The 22730-nt window shown below is 39.0% G+C and overlaps 1 pseudogene; it reads left to right on the top strand.

Moving 5' to 3' along the window:
* Window positions 1-22730, top strand: part of LOC106001811 — a 30413-nt pseudogene that overhangs the window by 6383 nt on the left and 1300 nt on the right.

Below are 22730 nucleotides of genomic sequence, written 5' to 3'. Positions count from 1 at the left end.
GAAGTTCTTTTAAATTTTTTTTGGTCAGGTTTCTGGATCAGAAACATCCTTGTATGAAGTCCCTGTTATAGAGTTGTCAGTACTTTGAGAAGAGCACTACCTGGGGTATCCACAGCCAACCATCTTTTCTTCACTTGTCCATGGGGTCTGAGCAAAACCAAGCCAAATCTTTATACATGCATTCTAAATTAAATGTTTGTTACCAATAGTTTGATGTGGAGACTTCATTAGGTGTGTTGGAGGTTGGCTGGGCTCATAGTCTAGGCCAGAACTCAAAATGGAAGGTACAGGAAAGAAAAGATTGGTGAGGAGCCAGCCAAGGAGAGGAGTGCAATGCCAAAGTCATCATGCAATATGCAAACCTGGCAAGCCCCTTGGGATAGGAGTGAGGAGACCAGAACAGGGCCTGTGCTACCCATCAGTACACCACCAGCACCACATGGCAAATCTAGCATGGGACATGGTGTGCCCAGGTTTCAGGAGGGCTGACTGTTGACACAGGGACCTGTTAGTCAAGTTAAGCCAGTGGCCTAATGTAATTGTCTTGTCTTATATAGATGATAGAATTGCTGTGGACAAGAAGAATTGGTACTAAGACTATTGTCTGATGAACTAGTTAAAATTCTTCAGGATATTTGTGTGTGTGTGTGTGTGTGTGTGTGTGTGTGTGTGTGTGTGTGTCCTAAGAAGAAAACAAATTGAAAAGTAGTTCAGCCAGAACTCAAATGACAAGAGTGACAGACTTAAGTCCTCAGCAAGATAGATCCATTACAATCACAACCAATAAGTGAAAAGGAAACGTTTCCTTCAGTTATTTTTACCAACCCTTACAAATCCCATTGTGTTCAAAATAATAAGAACAGAAATATATGTGTTGATGCTTACTGTTGTACAACAGCTAGTTTACAAGTGACAGCAGAGGCATAGAGTGTCTTCTGTGTGCGGCCCCTGCACTCACTGGAAAGGAGGACAGTAGTATTGAAAGTGAACTAAAGTCACTTGTAAGTTTGTCATTTAAATTGAAGGGGAAGTATTTCCTAAATGAGCAGACATTTTGTTTTGCTGGTCCTTAGGCTTGAACTCAGAGGGCAGGTGCTGTCCCTGAGCTGCTTTTGCTAAAGTGTAGCATTCTACCATTTGAGCCACAGCACCACTTCCTGGTTTTTCTGTGCATGTGGACCTGAGGAGTAGAACCCAGCTCCTCATTCATGCAATGCAAGCACTGTACCACTTAGCTACCTTGCCTGTCCTATAAGCAGAATTTTTATGTTAAAAGAAGAAAGAATAGGTTGCTATGTAGTATCCACGTTCGATGTGCAAATCCCAAGGTTCAATCCCCCAAAGTGAAAGGAAGAACTTAGAAAATAGAATGACAGGAAGTATACAGTTTAAAGAACAAAGAAAAATAGAACAAAGGCAATGAGCAAGTATTTAGGTTTTTGTTTGTTCATGATTGTATCTTTTTTCTTTTAATTGTTGGTTGTGGGGTTTAAACTCGGAGGGCCTGGCATATTCCCTAATCTTTTCACTAAAGGCTACCATGACACCACTTCCAGCCAGAATGTCACTTCTAGTTTTCTGGCATTTAATTGGTGATAAGTCACAATGAATTTTCTGCTGATGTGGTGCTGAGGAATGGAACCCAGTGCCTCATGTATGCAAGGCAAGCACTCTACCACTGAGCCACACTCCCAGCCCTGCCTCCTTTTTTAAAACAGTGTGGTTGAGAGGTAGGGAGGGGCCTTCCTGGTGGATCCATGCCTCCCCAGTCCCACTCAGCACAGCCTCAGGGTGCTGAGTGTTTGATATGAGGCCTGTCAAGTGCCTGACACCCAACCTAGTTCCCAGTGCTTGGCCTCTGTCTCTTACTCTCTCTGGCCAGGAAACTCTGATCATGTCAACAAGGACAATGCTGCTGGGTTTTATAGACAGTTATTAATGAACACATTTTTGACATTTAAAGAAAAAAACAGTGTGGTTGGGGATGGCAATGTGGGTTAGTGATAAAGTGCTTACCTAGCATACATGGAGCACTGGGTTTGATTTCTCAGTACCTAATAAACAGCAACCACCACCAAACACCCCTAGAAGTACTGATGCTGTAGCTCAAGTGGTAGAATGGTAGCCTTCAGCCTAATGAAATTCAGGAACAGTTCTCATGACCTGAGTTCAAGCCCCAGGAATGTCAAACAACAAAAATGAGCAAATGAAAACAACCCAATGTCAGCAAGTTTCATTGATAAACACCACACACACACACACACACACACACACACACACACACACACACACACACTTCTTTTAAACCATATTCACCTCCTTTACCATGTCTGCTTACCCTCCCTGCTCCAAATGCTACCTACATCCACAGGAGAACTTATTCTATGTTTCTGTTGTTCTTGCATTCTTACAAGAATTATTGTGAAGGTGATATATATATGTATATATACATACATATATATGTATACCTATATATACACATATGTGTGTATATATATGTATATATATGCAAATCAAAGTTACATAAGCCAGGTATTGATTTCATTACTTGATTGATTACACGGTTGATTTAATTGATTTCATTACTTATTGAACAGTATGCATTTTTGCAAAATTCCACTCAATTTTTAAAAGTAGCATTTATTTCCATATATCACAGAAAATATACCAATATTAGGTATTGATCTCATTGTCTGGGTGCTGTCCCTGATCATTTTATCTTAAGGATCTATAACTTGAGCCATCCATTAATTTTTGCTCCTGGATTTTTAGGTGATTAATTGTAGATAAGAGTTTCATTGACTTTTCTGAAAGGGCTGGATGAAATCTCAATCCGCAGGTCTCAGGTTTACCACCATGAGACACTTCTGTCCAGCACCTTTAAATATTATTGTATGCACTATGTTATTTGTGGTATGTTTTTTCTTTTCATCATTCACACGGCTTGATATCTGGGCCTGGGCTCTGTCCCTCAGCTCTTCAGCTCAAGGCTACTGCTCTACTACTGGACCCACAGCACCACTTCCAGCTTCTTCAGTTTATGTGGTGCTGAGCAACGTAAACCAGGGACTCATGTATGCAAGGCAAGCACTCTCCACTGAGCCACCTTTCCAGTACCTACAGTAGCATTTTCAAAGGAATATATTAGGCCTTACATATTTGCTTGTTGCACAGATTCAACAAACCATAGAACCCAATGACTTGACAAAGTATGGCACCTATAGTAAGCATGCATCCTTTGAAAAAACTGGCATTATCCTATGAACAATGCAGTATAACAACTATTTAGTAGGATTTAAAATGTAATAGGCATCAGAGGTGATTTACAGTGTATAGAAGATTGCCAGGAATTGTATTACAGGTGATTTTCACTGTATAGAAGGCTGTGTGCAGATTACATGATAGCAAACTAAGAAATAAGTATCAGATGAGACAAACATAATAAATAGCAAAGTAATTACTAAAATGAAACCATATTTATATTGTAATATAAAAATAGTAAATATATCAGGTACTGTCTGATTTGAACTGAAGAAAATATATTCAAAAACCTCAATAAGCCATCCAAAGAAATATACATTAATTATTAAGAAATCAAAATAACTCTATATAAAGATACCTGAAGCAAAAATGAATAATGAAAATACAGATAGTGATAATATGAGAAGAAATAAACATCAGCACAAATTGTGTTACCACAGATACAGTGCACTGATAATAACATGTATATCATCAATCTGTATAATAAAAATTTTACTCTGAAAAGTAAACTCTACAAAGACATGGTTAAAAGGCCAAAGAATGATAATTTCTTTAATCTCTCATTATGATTGGAGAATGAATACTCCTCTTTTTATTTTTTTGTTGGCCATGGTGCTTGAACTCAGGGCTTGGGTGCTATACCTCCGCTCTTGAACTCAAGGCAAATGATCTACCACTTGAGCCACAGCACCACATCTGGTTCTCTAGTGCTTTACTGGGGATAGGGATCTCATAGACTTTCCTACCAGGGCTGGCTTTGAACCATGATGCTCATATCTCAGCCTCTTGAGTAGCTAGGATTACAGGCGTGAGCCACCAACGCCTGGTGTCTAATACTCCTCTTAATGACTGAACAACCAGAAAAATGGTCACCACAAACACACATGTGGAAGGCATTATCTTTACCTAAATGCTGTTTAATAAGCACTATGCTGTTATATTTACCAAGACAGACACACTGAGAATAGATCTGAAGACAAATTGTCTAGAAATCAGTATGAGAAAGAAAGCTATGTTATAAACACAATAAAATCCAACAATATGTTTCTAATAATCTATCAGTAAAACAAACAGATGGAAACTAGAATGGATCTGTAACAAATGTATGCTATTAGTATGATTTATAGAATATTAAAGAGAGCCACTGTCTTACTTCAGTTGTGAAATAAATACAAGTGCTTTCAATTATGTATGGTGGATTCACATGTATATCTTCTGGAGGGTGTGGCAGAGCCATAGAATTTGAGGGAAATAGGGTGATGAAAATACAGTATACAACTCAGGAGTAGAGATAGGAGGGAGGGATTGGGAGAGAGTGAAGGAATGGAACACATTGTATGAAAAAAAGTATTTATTAATCTCTATAAGCATTACCTCCATAATAATATTAAATTACATTAATAATAAAACAGAATTTCCAGCATAAACGATTTGCTTGGTGATCAAAATCTACCACAGTAAGAAGAACAGTTACAATTATTAGAGATATAATACAACACTTAATTTGAAAGATAAACTATTTCAGTTTAGGTTGAATATTAATTCCACATAAACCAGTAACAATAATCCTTTCATTGTAGTATCCAATTAAGTGTGAATGTTAAATGTTGAGGTAAGTCAAAACAAGACAAGCACTTCTGGCTCAATACTGTCATTTTAGCCTAGCTACTAAAGAGGAAACTGAGGTCTGTAAGCCAGCCTAGAAAAACAATTCAAATTAAGCAGCTAATGAACAGGTTAGAGGTAAGGCTCAAGTGATAGTGCAAACAGTGAGTGAGGAAGCCAACTGTCTGTGAGACCTGGAGTTCAAGCTCTAATAGTAGCTCAAGAAAGCCATGGTAGAGTGTGAGGTATGTGTATTACATGTGCTTCTAAGTTAGAAACCTAATTGTAGTGATACTAGCAAGTCTTATCTCAGACATAAAGAGAAAACAAAGTGAGTGGAGGAGGGAGAGAAGGGAAGCCAAAGGTCAGGGAAAAGAAGGAAGAAGAGGAGACAAGAGAGTAATGGAGAGAAGGGAACAAGAGGGAAAGGGAAAGGAGAAGAAGACAGGAGAGGAAGAAAGCCTTATGGCATTAGATTTAACAGTAAATCCTTAAATAGGACACCAAAAGTGACTCATGCAAAAAATAAACAAACAAACAAATGCCAGACTCTGGTGGCTGATATCTGTAATCCTAACTACTCAGGAGAGTGAGATCTGAGGATCATGGTTCAAAGCCAGCCTGGCAGAAAAACCTATGAAACTTTTATCTCCAATGAAGCACCAGAACACCAGAAGTTGTGCAATGGCCCAAGTAGTAGAGTGCTAGCCTTGAACTGAAGAGCTGAGGGACAAGCTCATACCCAGAGTTCAAGCCCCATGACTGATAATAAATCAATAACTGAACAAAAATTAAAAAATAAATAACATACCAAACCAGATTAAGTGCATACAATGAAAACCTTTTTTTTTTTTGGTCGGTCGTGGGGCTTGAACTCTGGGCCTGGGCGCTGTCCCTCAGCTCTTCAGCTCAAGGCGAGCGCTCTACCACTTGAGCTACAGCGCCACTTCCGGTTTCCTGGTGGTTTATTGGAGATAGGAGTCTCACGGTCTCTCCTGCCCGGGCTGGCTTTGAACCACGATCCTCAGATCTCAGCCTCCTGAGTAGCTAGGATTACAGGCATGAGCCACCAGCACCCGGCCAATGAAAACCTTTTATACTGAAAAGAACCATCAACAAAGAAGCAAAAGCATGGTAGGAGAAAATATTTGCATATTCTTCAAATAGATTCCTAACAAATATGAATTTGAAAATAAAGAAAATGCTCCATGTAACCCCCACACCATAAAATCTAATTTTAAAATGGGAAAAAGATTAAAAAGACTTTTCTAAAAAGGACATACACAAATAGCTGATTAAAATATGAAAGTAGTATCAATAATCATGAGAAAATTTCAATCAAAATTACAATAAAATAACTATTTTACACATGTTAGTATGGCCATAGTTTTAAACAAAACAACAAAAATCCTTCCAAAGACTAACAAAAGCTAGGAAAGATGTGACAACAATGTGAACCTTGGTGCATTTCTCTCTGGTATGTAAACCTATCAAAGATGGGACAAAGAGTCCTAAAAAGAACATAGTATAGAATTACATGGAAATATGGTCCAGCACTTCTACACTTGTACGTATCTTAGAGAAAAACAGAGATTTCTATAAATTCCATCAAAAATACAGCCTAAGTTTCAAGAAAGACTAATACCAAAAAGCAGTCCAAGAGTATTTACAGACTAATTGAAGTACTTATAACACACTCAGTCCTGTACATCAGCGAAAGTTATGTTTGACGACACTATTTCAGCAAATCCAGTAAAACTTCATTAGAATAGTCTAAAGTTATGTATGAGGATGTGATGTCTGACCAGATTCTAGCCAACCTTTACCTTCCATGAGAAGTTATCTCCTAGTTGTCATTGGAGAGAAGCCAAATGAGAGAGTCAGAAAAGAACCTGTGTGATTTTACCCTAGAAGTTCCTGGTCAGAACATGATATGTGGGCTGGAAAAGCATAAAGCCTTCTTATGGGAGAAGAAACATTCCTGAATCAAGTAGAGCATTAAAATATCCACTAAAGACAAATCCACAGAAGAGTAAAGTCTTATGTGTTACTAAACACTATTAACAGAAAATACACCCCAAAATGTAGATCCATAAAATTTAAAAGAAACTACTTATATAAGTATGTGTTTTTGCTTATACAGGAAATTCTATTATCCAGTGTTCTTGTTTTTTTTTCCCACTTACCCACAATGGTAATTGTTAATATAAAATACATGAACTTTGCAGTGACATTTACAAGAAGAGAAAATCTATTCTGTTTACTTCAGTGAGGTTGTTTTTGATAGGAAAGACAATATGAATCCTTTAAAAGCAGTGTTTGCACATTAGTACTGGGTTTTTCTACATCACACGAAAGTTTTCTTACTTTGAAAAACTTAAAGTGAATTTATTATAGGCTAAGTGTTCACATTCACAATACTTAAGATGAGAGGGGCTGGGAAGGTGGCTCAGCGGTACAGTGCTTGCCTTGCATGCATGAGTCCCTGGGTTCCATTCCTTAGTACCACATAATCAGAAAAAGCTGGAAGTGGCACTATGGCTCAAGAGCACTAGCCTTGAGCTGAATCGCTCAGGGACAGCATCCAGCCCCATGACCAATAAAAAAAAACAATACTCAAGATGAGGAGTGTTACAAATTTCAAAGTGGGGTATTTTCTGTTTGTTTTGGGATTTGGACCATCCTCATCCACATTAGTGACTGAACATCCTGCCTTAACATTGTCAAGTTTTCTATTTCATATTATTTTATTAGAATATAATCCGAATTTAAAAGAGGACATTGTAACTAACTATTCTCTCATGTCTAATGGCTGTAATCTTAGTTACTCAGAAGGCTGAGATCTGAGGAAAGTTAGTATTATCCCCACCTTTGCTCCTCAGCTCCACCCAGACCTGGGCTCCTCCCAGACCTAGAGTTCCCTCCATACTGCTGACCACTCCCTCTCTCTACCCACACCTACCTGAGCATGCACCTACCTAACTTCCTGCCCCCAGCTCCTGTTGCTACCTGAAGAGAGACAAATGCATGTGCTCCCTCTCCTTGGAATATTGTCCTTCTAATAAACCTTATAATAATCTTTCTCCTGTGCCTGCTTGTGGTCCCCTGGGATGGAAATAAAGGATCCCTACAAGGATCACAAATTGAACTCATGGGCACAAGAATGTCTGAGAAACTTATCTCCAATAAATTAGCCAAAGTAGCTGGAAGTGGAGATGTGGCTTAAGTGGTACATTATCATTGAACCATATAATTTTATGGTCAGTTTCCAGACCCTGAGTTTAAGAATCAGGACAAGCACACACATATCAAGGGTGTCCCGACCCGCAGGACTTCAACTAGGGCAATGAACCTAAACGAGAAGGAATGAAGGGACAAGAGACACGAAGAAGGACAGCAAGACAAGGATTCTGATCAAGCTGCCAAATTTTATTTTTCACACAAGGGTATTTATATGCTTGGACTTAGGGCGTGGTGCAAAGGTGGTCCTTAGTAGATTTAGGGCGGGGTGAAATGGTGGTCGTTAGTAGCTGCAGGGTGTTTACTTTAGGGCGTGGTGAAAAGGTGGGATTCTGTAAACTCAGCCTCAGGTTGTTCCAGTGAGATAGTTAAGCTTATTAAGTTTGAGAGACTTAATTTTTGGCTCCCAACACAAGGGCACTGTATTGTATTCAAATTATATTTGATCAATTGATTTGGAATACATATATAGGAAGTCTCTCTCTCTCTCTTTTTTTTTGTCGGTCATGGGACCTGAACTCTGAGCCTGGGAACTGTTCCTTAGCTCCTAAACTCAAAGCTAGCACTCTACCACTTGAGCCACTGTGCACTGCCAGCTTTTTCTACTTAGTGGTTCTGAGGAATCAAACTCAGGGACTTATTCATGCAAGGCAAGCACTCTACCACTGAACCACCTACCCCACCAATCTCTCTCATTTTAAGTGATGTAAAATAGGCTAATTATATTAGTGGAAAAATTGTAATTTGTCAAGAACAGATACATTAATTGGAGTATATCTGAGCCAGCAGCATTTTGAAAGTTTCAAAAGCCATAGAAAGTGCAGAGGGTGAAAAGAAGATCACTATGTTTATATAAGACATTTTCAAGGAATGTTTACCATTCATTGGCTTCAATTCACAAAAAGCAAGTTTATAAAATCACATGGATGAGTACCAGAATCTTTAGGTTCAGGAGTATAAACGCACAACTCCTGACTCTCCTTGTCTAGAGAACCAGAGGTTTGTGAGCCAGTTTCTGGCACCTGGAGGAACAAGTGCTAATGGCAGCACAAACCCATGAGCTCATAAAATATCCTCAACCCCAGACTGGGGAAAGATGCTAAGGGCAGACTCTGGCTGGTGAGTCAGATTGCTTCAAGTTACAGCTCCCAAGTTCCCCTGAAGAGGAGGCACTGGGCTTCTACCTTTTGGTTCTGACTATGGAGTGCAAAGCTGCACTTCTAGCAGCAAGGCAAAAGGAAAGAAACCCAAATTTGCAAACTAAAAAGCAGTGGCCAAGGAGGCTCAGATGCCTTACCCCGGCCCCCCTCCAAGCTTTCAAAGGATCTGTGCCCCAATAGAAACTACAATTCCCATAATACGATGCATTCAACTAGAGGAAGTGGGCTTGTTACAGGGTTTGGACTGGTGCCAGACACTTGGTACTAAGTGTGTATGGATGCTTGGGGACCTTTCTCTCCCAGCTGCAGGAACTAAGGTGTGTTTCTTCTTGAAAAATCAGTTTACCTCCTGAAAGATTGTGAGATCAACCAAAACAAAGAAATGTATTAGGAGCATTAATTTGGCTTTTTAATTCTTAGTTTTATTAATGTAGTTGAGGCTATGAGACTCCATGGTTATTGATTATGTTTTTATTCAAAGAGTATGCTCCTCTGAATATAAATTATGTCTCTGTTTTGCCTTAAAAATTTGAATATCTCCTCTCTGTTCTTTTCTAGCTCTCTCTGCTCTCTCACTTCTCTCTCTCTGCTCTCTCTCTCTGCTCTTTTCTAGCTCTCTCTGCTTTTTTCTAGCTCTTTCATCTCTCTTTCCCAACTCTCTCTCTTTCCCAGGCCTTTCCCAGCCACGTGGAGTGCCAACCTTGCCTGGTCCCAGCAGGTCTAGTGAATAAACCTACCCCTTACCTGAATACCGCGTGCCCTGACTAGGATAAGGGGCTTAAAGTCAGAATAGCTGGGATTCCTCTCTGTTTTTTTTCCTCTTTTTTTCTCTGCTCTCGGCTCTCTCTCTGCTCTCTGCTCTCTCTCTGCTCTTTTCTAGCTCTCTCTGCTCTCTGCTCTCTCCTCTCTCTCTGCTTTTTTCTAGCTCTTTTCTAGCTCTTTCTTCTCTTTCCCAGCTCTCTCTCTTTCCCAGGCCTTTCCCAGCCACGTGGAGTGCCAACCTTGCCTGGTCCCAGCAGGTCTACTGAATAAACCTACCCCTTACCTGAAAAAAATTTTTGAATATCTCCTCTCTCACTTTAAAAAGGTATTTGCAGCTGGGTGCCAGTGGCTCATGCCTGTAATCCAAGGTACTCAGGAGGCAGAGATCTGAGGATGCTGGTCCAAAGCCAGCTTGGGCAGGAAAGTTCATGAGCTTTATCTGTAATTAACCACCAGAAAAATGGGAGTGGCCTTGTGGCTCAAGTTGTGGAGAGCTCACCTTGAGGGGAAGAGCTCAGGGATAGTGCTCAGGCCCAGAGTTCAAACCACATGATCAGGTATTTACAGATACTTAACTGATTGATTCTGGGAGCATTTCCTCCTTTTCATATATATATGCATACATATATACACATGTATATATACAAGTATATATACAAGTATATATGTATATATATATCTATATATACATACACAAATGTATATGTATGTATATGTATGTGTATATATATATATATATATATATATATATATATATATATATATATATATATATATACTGGAATAAAATTAGCAGAATTTTAAGGAAGACATACTTTATAAACTTTGAATTAAATTGATTTGTCATACTCTCCTCTTTACTTTCCCAGAAACTCCCAAATTCCATCTATGAAATTTTAAGACGTTCTTGGTTTTTTGTGTCTGAAATTTGCCTATCCTTCAAAATGTTTTTTCCTCCTTTTGTTGTTGGTCCTGTGGCTTGAACTCAGGGCATGGGCACTGTCTGTGAGCATTTGCTGTGCTCTACTTGCCTTTCTTTTGTTAATTGCTTCAGGAAACTAGTGAAAAGTTTGCTCCCAGGGTTTCTTAGAAAAAGGTACTCCTCCTCCAAGACGCTACAAAAAATGTGTTTCTAGGGTGATCAGGGTGAATGTGGGTGGAGGTAGAGTTTAGGGCAGGTCCATGTTCATGTGAAGCTTGATCACTTGCCCCAAACCAGTCTGCTTTTACTTTTCTGTTTTGCATATCCTGTTTTGTTTTGATTTTCTACCTCTTCTCTGATCCGAGAAGTTTCTGCCAGCAACTCTAGTCTACATATCTATGGGTCCTCAGACTTGTATTTTCAGACTGTATCCATTACACTGTGGCATAAAACTTTTGTCTCCCTCCCTCATATCAGACAACCTAAGCTTGTCTCTTAAGGATTTGTTGTGATTGTTGATATCCTTTCCCCACATCATGACTCGGAAGGATTGTGTAGGAAATATTCATGCCTGATATTTAGTCCTCCAGTGCATGGGTTCTCCATGCCTCTTTTAGTGGATGTGAGCTATTCCTCATGAAAATGGAAATCATGAGGCACATTTTGATGTATAGACGTCAACTTTGGAGCACCTATAATATGAAGGAAAAATAATACATTCTTTCTGTAAAAGTTAAAAATAAGTTCCTGAGAGGCAAGGAGATAAGGATCATTTAAAAATGAGTTCTTCCTAGACTAGCTGTGTTACATAGTTTTCATTGTTCATGGGTACATTTTTCAAACATTCATTTCTAAGTATTAAGTTCATCGTACTAGTATAAATAGAATTTACTTCCTACGTTATTTTTGAATTGTTCATTGCTCACAGATGTAAGTCTCTATTTATTATACAAATATTATAACCTTCATTCATTTCAATGATTGACTGTTGCAAGTCCTGAGGTAGAAGGTACAAGTATGTTAAGCTATTCAGGGATAGATTATGGCTCTGACTTCCTCTGGAGCAAAAGTTGAACGAATGGAAAAAGATGGAGCTTATGCATAACACTTCTAGAATTCCTTTGGCAGGGGATGTGGTGCACCATCCTTGGGTTCCACTATGCCCAGTGATTCCTGTTGTTGCTCTGATCCATCACCATGGAGGGCCTGTGGATTATGGAAAGCCTGTGGATTTGACATCTTGTCCACTGTTCTGGTGGTGGAAGTCTCCCAATATGCACTGTGGGACTGGGCTTAGAGGAGTGACAGGATCAGTGGTACCTTGCTGGCCCCCATGTTTGTCAGCCTGTTTGGAAAAGCTTACCCTGACATCTGCAACTGGCTGCTGCTGAGGCCTATTTGGACTAATGTCTCTCTCCAACCCATACCGCTGTTTCAGAGACTTGTCCTGTTTCATGGTTTTGTATCATTTATTGTGCGGGCTTGTGTTATGTATGCATACATGATGGTAGTTGGGCTGGGTATGGTTTTCAAAGGTGGAGTGGTTTTTCATGCCTCTTGCAGGGAACAGTTGTGTTCTCACTAACTGCATAAATACTCCGAGATTACTATGCAATCACCTTAACTTATGTTGTCTGTTCAGTTGATAGAACCATGATGGTATAATAAGTTTGGGTCTCTTTTGCTATTGATATTTAGAGGGCTGTTAGCCATTGCTGCAGATTTTTGGGAATATTGGTTGCCACCACTATTGCTACACTTAAAGTTCTTGCTAGAGCTACTGCTTCTGCTGTGAACCTTACCCAAACCATATATACAGCACAACATGTTAATACTTTAGCTTGATATGTTTCTGGTGCCCGTGGATGAAGGTGGTTGTAGATAAAAAGATTGTGATATGTTTCATGATTAGGAAACAGCAATGATGTATGTTGATAATCAGGTAGACCTGCTAAAGACCCAGTTAAAAATGATGTGCCATGCTACTGTTTAGTACATCTGTGTTATCCCTCTTAAATAAGATGAAAATATGACTTGGACCAATATCCAGTGACATATTGGAGGAATCTGTTCCTTTGATAATTTAAGCTTAGACATTATGCAGCTTCAGGGTCAGAAATCTGATATTGGTCACTCCGCCCTATAGGTAGCACACCCTGCAGACTTAGCTGCGTCAGTTCTCCATTACCTGCAGGGATTCAACCTGGGAAATAGCATTCCTTTTACCATTTCTTAGGCATTTTCTTGTTTTCGTATTCCTTTTTCTTTCATTCTTCCAGATCTGCAGCTTTTTTCCAGATTCAGGCTAATAGACACTTGCTCAATTTACAAAATAAAAAGGTGGACCTGTTGCAGACCCAGAGTTGCCTGGAGCTGGCAAGGTGTGAGCAAAAGCTCCACAACCACTGACTCCAACCTTCAGGGCTATAAGTACTTGCTTGCCCTTTTCATAGGAGGGTGTGTTCCTTTTAGCTTCTGGGCCTGGAGGCCTTACCTGTAGGAGTTTGGTGGACAAAGGTTGAACTAGAATGAGGAAGGATGCATATGACCTGCAGTTGTGGGCCCATGGAGTTCTGGAATGATGTGACGCAAACACTGGAAAGATAAGAAAGTGTCTATAGCTAAGGCTGTTCCTGGAATAAAGAGAGATTCATCATTGGCCTTCTCTCTGTCTCTTCCATTATCATCCCCTTGTTCTTCCGCATCACTGCTGGTGTTGTGGCTGGCTCACAACAGTGGTATAGTGCTTACCTAACATACCTGAAGCCCTGGGTTCAAGTCCTCAGTACCACATACACAGAAAAAGCAGAATGTGGAATTGTGGCTCAAGTAGTAGGGTGCTAGTCTTGAGCAAAAATTCAGGGACAGTGTCCAGGCACTGAGTTCAAGCCCCAGGGTTGGGACATAAAACAAAAGAAATGCAAGCTCTGGCTCATGCCTCATGCCTTTAATCCTAGCTGTTCAAAAGGCTGAAACCTAAGGATGGAGGTTCAAAGTCAGCCTGCGCAGCAATGTCTGTGACCACCAGAATACCAGAAGTGGTGCTGTGGCTCACAATGTAGAGCACTTGACTTGAGCTGAAGAGCTGAGGGATGGCTCCCAGGCTCACAGTTTAAGTGGCATGACCAAAAAAAAAAAAAAAAGAAAAGAAAAGAAAAAAAGAAAAGGATAAAAGAATAAAGAAATTCATCACAAATGTAGGCTTGAACAATGAAAATTACATTTCACAGGTAGTCTTGGAAGCACCTCAGTTTTTACCTGATCCTTATCTCCTTGTCTCAGGAATTTACTTTTACAGAATGAAATTATTTTCTCTGTATATTGTTAGAGGTGCTTTTAAGTTGAAGTCTATACATCCAAATATGCCCTTTAATTCCCATTTTCATGAGGAATAGTTCAGGTCCACAAAAGAGACATGGAAAATCCATACACTGGAGAACTAAAATCATGAAACTTTCCAATCCAAACCTTCCCAATTATGATGTATGTAAAGGATCACCAAAAATCACAATAAACTCCTAAGAGACAAGTGTAGGTTCTCTGATAAGAGAGAGGGAGACTGTTGCAGACTCAGGGGTGCCTGCCAGGAGCAGACAAAATGTGAGCAAATGCCTCAAGGCCATTGACTCCTACCCTCAGGACTGTAAGTCCTTGCCCTTTCTTGGTTTGAGGAAGTGTGTGCTGTAGTGTTTTGGCCTGGGGATTTAACTGAAGGGAGGCTTTGTTGGAAAAGATGGATTGAAATAGAGTGAGGAAAGATATGTGCTGTTTGCACTTTGTGGCTAATATTATACAAACATTTGAGAAATATAGAAAGTAGCCAGAAGTGGCGCTGTGGCTCAAGTGGTAGAGCACTAGCCTTGAGCTGAAGAGCTGGGACTGCGCCCAGGCCCAGAGTTCAGGCCCCATGACAGATCCCCCCTCCCAAAAAAAGAGAGAAATATAGAAAGTGTATGTTGCTGAGCTTTTGCTAGAATAAACAGAACTGTACCATCAGCCATTTCTCTGTCTCCTTCATTATCATCCCGTCGGCCCTCTGAGCCTTGCTTGTGCTCTGATGGGACTGAGGCTGGAGACAAAAGATTTATTCCACAGTTTAATGGATAAGGTCTGAGAAGACAAGTCTGAGGTCCACAAGATATGTAGCCTAAAGCTATTGAGAGGAACTTTCAGGATCAGAGAAGAGGTAAGAATTCTAAAGAGTTTTTCACATGCAAAATGAAAAGACAAATGCAGACTTGTTTGCAAGTGATCAAGCTTCACAGCAACATAAACCTACCCTAAACTTCACCCTTCTCTCTCACCTGCATTCAGCCTGACCTCCCAAACCATCTTTTTGAAGGGAAAAGGAGGTGATGTGCCATGTTCTTAAGAATCTCTGTGAGGAAACTTTGCACTACTTACCTGAAGAAATTTTTAAAGGAAATGCAAATAGATCACAGCAAATGCTCACAGACAGTGCCCAAGCTATGAGTTCAAGCCACAGGACCAACAGCAAAAAGAAAAAAAACATAAAACCCTTAAATGAAATGCAAAATTCAGAAACAACCAAAAACTTCTTTTGATTTAATAGATAGAATTGGGGAGGTTCTGGAAAATTAATTGTTAGATTTTGCAAAATCCAAATCAACACAAGGATTATGCTGCATATCTACCTAACAATCTTTCTATTTTATGCCAGTGTATACATTACAGCAATGAGAAATGACCCTGGTATAAGTTCAGTTTCTGTGAGTACCTTTGTAAGATGAGAGGGAAGTATTAAACAATTTAAGGCAAAACATAGATATAATTTACATTCAGCAGAATGCAAGCATTGAACAAAAAGAAAGGTATAAGCAACGCAGTCTCATAACCTCAATTTCATTATTAGAACTAAGAATCAAAAAGCCAATGTATCCACTTCTCCCCATATATTTCCATTTTTTTGGTTGGTCTTAAATATTCAAGAGGAAACAGTGGTTATCAAGAAGAAACTCAGCTTAGTTCCCACAGCAAGGAGACAAAAGTCCCAATGCATCCAAGGACTCTTGTGATCAGGGGTGTAGCAGGGTGCGCTGAGCATTGTGGGAATTGTAGTCTCTATGGAGGACATTTTGCTTGAAAATACTGGGTTTTTCTTGTTGTTGTTGGGCTTAGGTGGAGCAGCATTTCCTGTTGTGCATGCATCTCCCCGCCCACCACTGGTGTTTTAAGTTGACCTGTTCACGATTTTTTTCACTTTCCGTGCTGCTCAAAGTGCCCTCAAGTACAGTTTGGCCTTCCATAGTGGGAACCAAGAGGCTACCCCCAGCTCTTTGCAGTGGATCTTGGAGCTGTAACTTGAAGAAATCTCAGGCTTTGGAACTGAGGTCAGGTAGGAACTGTGCGATTGCTGTGGGAGTCTCACGGTTTTGTTTTTCTTTTTCTGTTTCTGTTTTTTTGGTCGGTCGTGGGGCTTGAACTCTGTGCCTGCAAGCACTGTTCCTGAGCTCCTCAGGTCAGAGGGAGAGTTTTACACTTGAGCCAAAGTGCCTACTTCCCCCTACACGCTTTTCTCCAGTCTGGGGTGATAATTTGCTAGAGGTTCAGGAGTTTGTGCTGCCATTAGCTTCTGGGCCCTGAGCTGCAAGAACCTGGTTCCCAAATGTCTGAGAACAAGCTGGGTGATTGTCCAGACCAGGAGAGCCCAAGAGATTTCCTTTTGTACTCCAAGACCAAGGGATTCTTCTGTTAACCCATGTGACTTTATTTGCTTTGCCCAGGTATAAGAGGAGTACAGGAAGAATTCTAGTGAAATTGTGAGGTGTGTGCCTGCCTTGAGTCCTCTTACATTGCAGTTGTATTTGGGGCTTCTGTGTTGCTTCTCCTAGAGACATTTTAATCTGTTTGGCTTGAGTTTTTAGTCTCCTGGCTTGAGTTCACACGTGTTTGTACACGACCCTGTTTCTAGAGACAGTTGTACATGGGATATTGGAGTAGTGAGTGCTGGTCCTGTATTTTTAGGAATAAAGCCTAGCAATTTTCGAAGAAGAGTACTTATGAATAGGAATCTCCATCCTAAATGGACAGACCTTTTCAATTCTGAGAAGCCCTGGAGAACAGATGCAGAAAAGCAAAGGAATGGGAAGATGTTGCTAGATTCCCTTGCCTTATGCCAAAATTGTTGCTACTTCCCTGAGCATCAGATTCACATGGTACTCTTTCCTACACCACTCTCAATCACTTTGTGTTGTTGCAAGATTTAAACTAATTTCTATGAAGTGTGATGAGCTGGATTGAGGAATAAGCCAGAGCCTAGTTATCAGAGGGTACTTGAGGCTGTGGTTTAGGATGGAGGGTAATTGTTATTATTGAAAATACCTATTTATGTACTAATGCCTAATCCTCTTCTCGCTAATTTATTCAGGCTGTTACCATTATGATTTTTAGTATGTAATCATTCAAACTTATCTTAAATGTCCCATGTATGGATTTGCTAATGCTAGCTCTGGTAGTTCAGAAGGTGTTGGTCAGGGACATTTGACCTTATAAGAAAAATCACAGAAGAAAACTTGAGGTAATATGTCTTACTCAAGGTTGTATGCTTTGTAGATGTCACCTATCTTCAGGTGTGTCACTCCTATATTGAATATTTTATGTTGTATCTTTAGGATGGCCCAGGTTCTTCCCATGACTGTTTAGGAAAGTGAGCATTAGGGACTTTTAAAACCTGGGTTTACCTCATCTTTACTCATGTCCCTTTGGCCAAAGCATGTTAAATGGCAAATTGCAAGTCATTGCATAGGTGTGCAATGGGTACAGTGAAATGTGCCATTTGACAACCGTTATTTAAATATTATAACACAAGAAATATATTCTGTATATATTTTTCTCTATAACTTTGGGGGAAAACTACTGAGTTACATCATACATGCTTTCTCTGGTGTTTAAATATGTAAATGAATGAGGTAGAACACAAAATCCAATGGATTTCTAGGATACCTTTGCATTAAAAAAAAGCAGTTCCTACATCCTGAAGTATATTAAGCAATAACTACTTTTAGTGGAAATGTGATATATTTTTGCTTTCAATTATTCAATGGTTTTTCTGGGAACATTCATTTTTATGAATCTATTATGTATATAAACATAGAAATTATTTGCTTTACTAATATCTATCTACCAGAAAATGGACTGGATTTATGTTTATTGGAGACTTTAATGCTCTGCTTGAGACATTAAAGATTCTTATCATAAGAAGGCTTTATGCTTTTCCGGCCCACATATCATATTTGCAAGAGAAAATTCTGGGGCAAAAATCCTACACATTCTTTTCTGAAAACATCATTTGCCTTATATTCCAGCCATGCTTCCAGAATCTTCTGTTCATTGTCAGCAGCAAGAAAGAATGAATGGATCTCTGGTGAGTTGTTTTTATATTTCTCATTTGTTTTGCATTCCATCATATGAACCTAGAGATGTCCAAGAATTAAAAACAATACAACCACTCAGATTCAGCCTCAGGAACATATTCATAAATCAGACAAAGATGGCTTGTAGATTTAGCAGATAAATATTGCTTGTAGATTTAGCAGGTTAAATGCTTATATTCTTTCTAAGTTGAGTGCAGCTTTGCTTCAGATGTCTAGGTTTTGTGTTGTTAGAAAATGTAGTCAATCTTGTTATGTGATGTAATGACACCAAGCAGGAACATCTCATGGAAGGTGAAGGATAGATTGGAACCAGATCACATCTTCATGAGTAACATTAAACTATCTCAATGAAATTTTCCTGGAATTGCTGAAATAATGTGGTCACTCACTGCTGCGTGTGTTCTTAAGGAATGATTAACCTATATGTACTTATATTACTCTCCATATATAGTTCTTGGACTACTTCATGGTCTTGGCCTTACTTGAAGCTTAGGCTATATTTGATGCTGAACTTTATGGTCTTTCTACAAATTTCTGTTTGTTTTCTAAAGTACCCTCAGAAGATTTTTTTTGCTCTATTTTCTCTCTTTAATTCTTGGTTTCCTACTATTTCTTGATTTTCTACCCAATAGTATTGGTTATTTTTCTCTTTCTCTTTGTATCTATCTTTCTATGATTTTTTTCTTACTTTTCCCATTCCCTCTTTCTGCCATGTGTCTCTCAGTTGTTTCTTTTCTTCAAATGATCTATCTGGGAACTAGCTATTCTTTGTGATCAGTTTTCCTTTGCTGAAGTCGTTCTTATGATTGACATTTTTCTTTCCCATTACATAGGAAAAATTGTTTCCTATAGAATTCTCAGGATTCCAGAAATAAAGATGATTAGAGAAACACAAAAACATAAACAGATAGACTTAGAGGAAACCAGAGGTCTGGAGGCTCTCTGACACTTGGTCCCTGGGTGCCAGCAAGCAAGCACAGTTGTTTAAGTTCACACAGGGAAGGTTACCATTGATAACATGCAATAATGAAGTATCTATATTATTATTACAATCAGAGCCACAACTTTTTGTGAGAGATACATGTTTCCTTATTCACCTGAGACAAAAGACTGCTGCCCAGAAAAAATGCAGACATGAAGTTCACCTTACCTAGCCTTCGAGGTCAACAGCACCTCAGTTTCAGATGCTATCTTTCCAACAGTAAGGAAAAGACCTGCCCTCCATTCTCTTAACCCTCTCCAGAATTCTCTTTTAACACTTCTGCAGCCAGCTCTCAATGCTCTCCGTGCTGTCAGGTTGGAATTCCAACCTCTCAAACCTTTTCCCCTTCAGCTCAACTTTAGAGTTTCCTACAGAAAAGTTCTTCCTTCCCCCAAAATGTTACAATATAAGAAAATTTGATTTCTCCTGATTCTGTTATCTTTGGTCTAAGTTCATTTGATGTGGTATTCAGTTTTGTTTTTCCATCCCACTACTTTTGAATATTTTCATTCACTGCCAATATAAGATCGGAACTGGTTTGGATAAAAAATAATAATAATACAGTGACTAAGTTTTCTCTATTAGAAATATCACTTGTTGTAAAATGTCACAGATGTTTGCTCAGTAATTGATTTTGATCTCTGAGGAATTTTGCTATTAACTAACACAAGTAGAAGTATATCCTTAGGGATCTACTGGAGAAATGACTGAGGAATATGTGCCACATTTGATCATTTGGTCATATTTATCATTTTTGTTATCTTGAGTGTTCCTTGAGCCTCTATACATTTGCCTCCACCTTCCATGAAGGCCTATTAAAATGAAAATCTTGTCAAGGAACATTTTATTCCCCTCCCACCTATATTGTATATAGTAGAGTGTAGGCGAGGTTTACAAAACTTCATGGTAGCAGTTCTTTTTTACATAGGAAGTTAATATCAGGTATCTATGACCACATTTCAATATTTTGTATTTAAACAAAACATGATTCGCCTATGATATTTTTATGTGGGAACTAAAAACTATTAAGGGCCAAATAAATCATTAGCTACTTTCTGGAGTACTGTTACTGTTTTTAACATTCCTGTGGACACTGTACTTTTCATAGATCTACTAATGTGCTATGTATTCCATGTGATGTCCTGAATGTGTTCTGCTTGCTGATGAGAGAGCTTGTTAATGGAAGATGTAAATAGGGTTTAGGGTGATGCAGAATATGTAAATGCAGGAAAAAAATATTTGTTTAATTCATTTTTACCCTCATATGTACTAAAAGTTTATAAAAATATGGTAATATAATCTTTCAGACACCCCCTTAAAATTAATGTTGTCATGCCAGATTATTATCTCCTTAGAATTTTTATCTTGTTTCTATTGCTAGCAGCAGAAATGTGTTTGCATGCATTACAGAAACTAAATTTTTCACAGTCTTGGGGCTTAAATTCTTGGCCTGGCTTCTGTCCCTCAGCTCTTCAGGTCAAGGTGAGTGTTCAACCCCTTAAGTCAAGGTGCTACTTTCAGTTTTCTGGTGGTTTATTGGAGATAAGAGTCTCATGGACTTTCCTGCTTGGCTTGGCTTTGAACGACAAACCTCAGACCTCAGCTTCCTGAGTAGCTAGGACTACAGGCATAAGCCACAAGCCCACTGCAAATCTTTGTATTTTAATGACCAGGTTTATATATTGTCAAATATTTTTAATTTGCTATTTAATCCTCCCAGTGAATAGATAACACAGCAAGCTACAAACATTTTATGTAACACAAAAACATACATGCAGCATAATGAAATTGCAGTTTGGAATTCTCATGACCCAGGTCTAATTTCTTGAAGGAAATGTACCATTACAGAAGCTGATATCATTTAACAATGTGGCTGTGTACTTCACCTGGAAGGAGTGGCAGGAGCTGGATCCTGGTCAGAGGGCCCTTCATAGAGATGTAATGCTGGAGACCTATAGCAACCTCATGTCCTTGGGTGAGCAAAGGTCATTTTTACTTGGAAGATCAAGCAGTTTTATTTTCCTAGACATTAGACTACTTATGTTATTTAGGTATAAGATTCCAGTCCAAGGGAAATGTCATTTCTTTCTAAGGGAAAGTTCAATTTTATTATATGTAACTCAAGAGCTAATCTTATTCTCATTCTTTAAGAAGGAAAATCAGTAGTTAGTCAAAATTTCTAAACTATGTTCCACTAATAGGAGACTGACTTCCCAAACTTGAAGTGATTATTATATGTTGATCTACAGTCTACAGTAGAACATACATTACTACTGCAAGTATGATCTGGAAATCAGTAGTAGAAAGTGTGTATTTGTAAGCCAAACTTGACATAGGGTGCAGTGCTTCAAGCTTGGAATCCTAGATACTCTGGAACCTGAAATCTGAAGATTTTGGTTTGAAACCAGCAATTGCAGAAAAATGACCATGAGACTCTTATCTCCAATTAACCATTCAAAAACTAGAAATGTAGCCAAGACTCAAATTAGTAGAATGCTAGCTTTGAACAAAACAGCTGAGTTCAAGCCACACAATTGGCAAAATATACCCAAAGCTGGGGGAAAATCCACCATGGAGCTGTGAATAATTGAGAAAGAAGATTTAGAAGCTACCTCGTGAATAGGGTGCCTGAGATCTTACAGCAATGATGACCCAGCAAGAGAAATAGTTCTCCACTATTTCTTAATCACAGGGCCCTGTCTTCCTAAACCTAAATTGATTGTCAAGCTGGAGCAAGGTGCAGAACCATGGACAAGAGAAGCCTCAGACATGAATTTCACAGGTGAGATAAATCATCTTGAATGGTGGTGTTGGGTTCACAGCCCAGTTGGTATGTTTATCTTCAGCTGTATCAAGCAATAGCATTTCTAGTGCCCCTGAGTCATGTCTGGCAGCGACCTAGGTGATCCTTTGTCTCAAGGAATTGTCAATCCAGAATTAATGTGGAGACAAAGTGAATTTGGTGTGCTAGTATAGTTAATGTTAGCAAGTCTCTTTGTCTTTAGTCATTTTTAAAGAGAAAAAGACAATGAGAAATGTAGGAAAGGAGGTCTCATTTTCTTTTAAACTAGTACTATGCAGGTAGGAGGAAAATAGGAGTATGCTGTTCTCTGATGAGGACTATTTCTTATCAGTGGTGCTGGACATAGAGTGAGATTCAGAATCCAAGCATGAAGAGTATGTAGATGTATAAATTGAATAAATATTTCCTTGAGAGAAAGGGAAAAATCTGAAATACAGAAAAACATTGTTTACCATTTTAAAATGTTAGTACTACTTTCTTAATTACCACATTGTGGAGAAAACTACATATTCTGCATAAAACAATGCTTTGATATTTAAAAATCTCACACCAGAATGGGAGAAAATATCTTTACATTAAGGAATTTATGGATCTCATTTAT

The sequence above is a fragment of the Dipodomys ordii genome, unplaced genomic scaffold (assembly GCF_000151885.1).
Source record: "Dipodomys ordii isolate 6190 unplaced genomic scaffold, Dord_2.0 Scaffold447, whole genome shotgun sequence".
Classification (NCBI taxonomy): domain Eukaryota; kingdom Metazoa; phylum Chordata; class Mammalia; order Rodentia; family Heteromyidae; genus Dipodomys; species Dipodomys ordii.
Note: the sequence above shows the minus strand (reverse complement) of the source record. Positions and strands in the feature narration are given on the sequence as shown.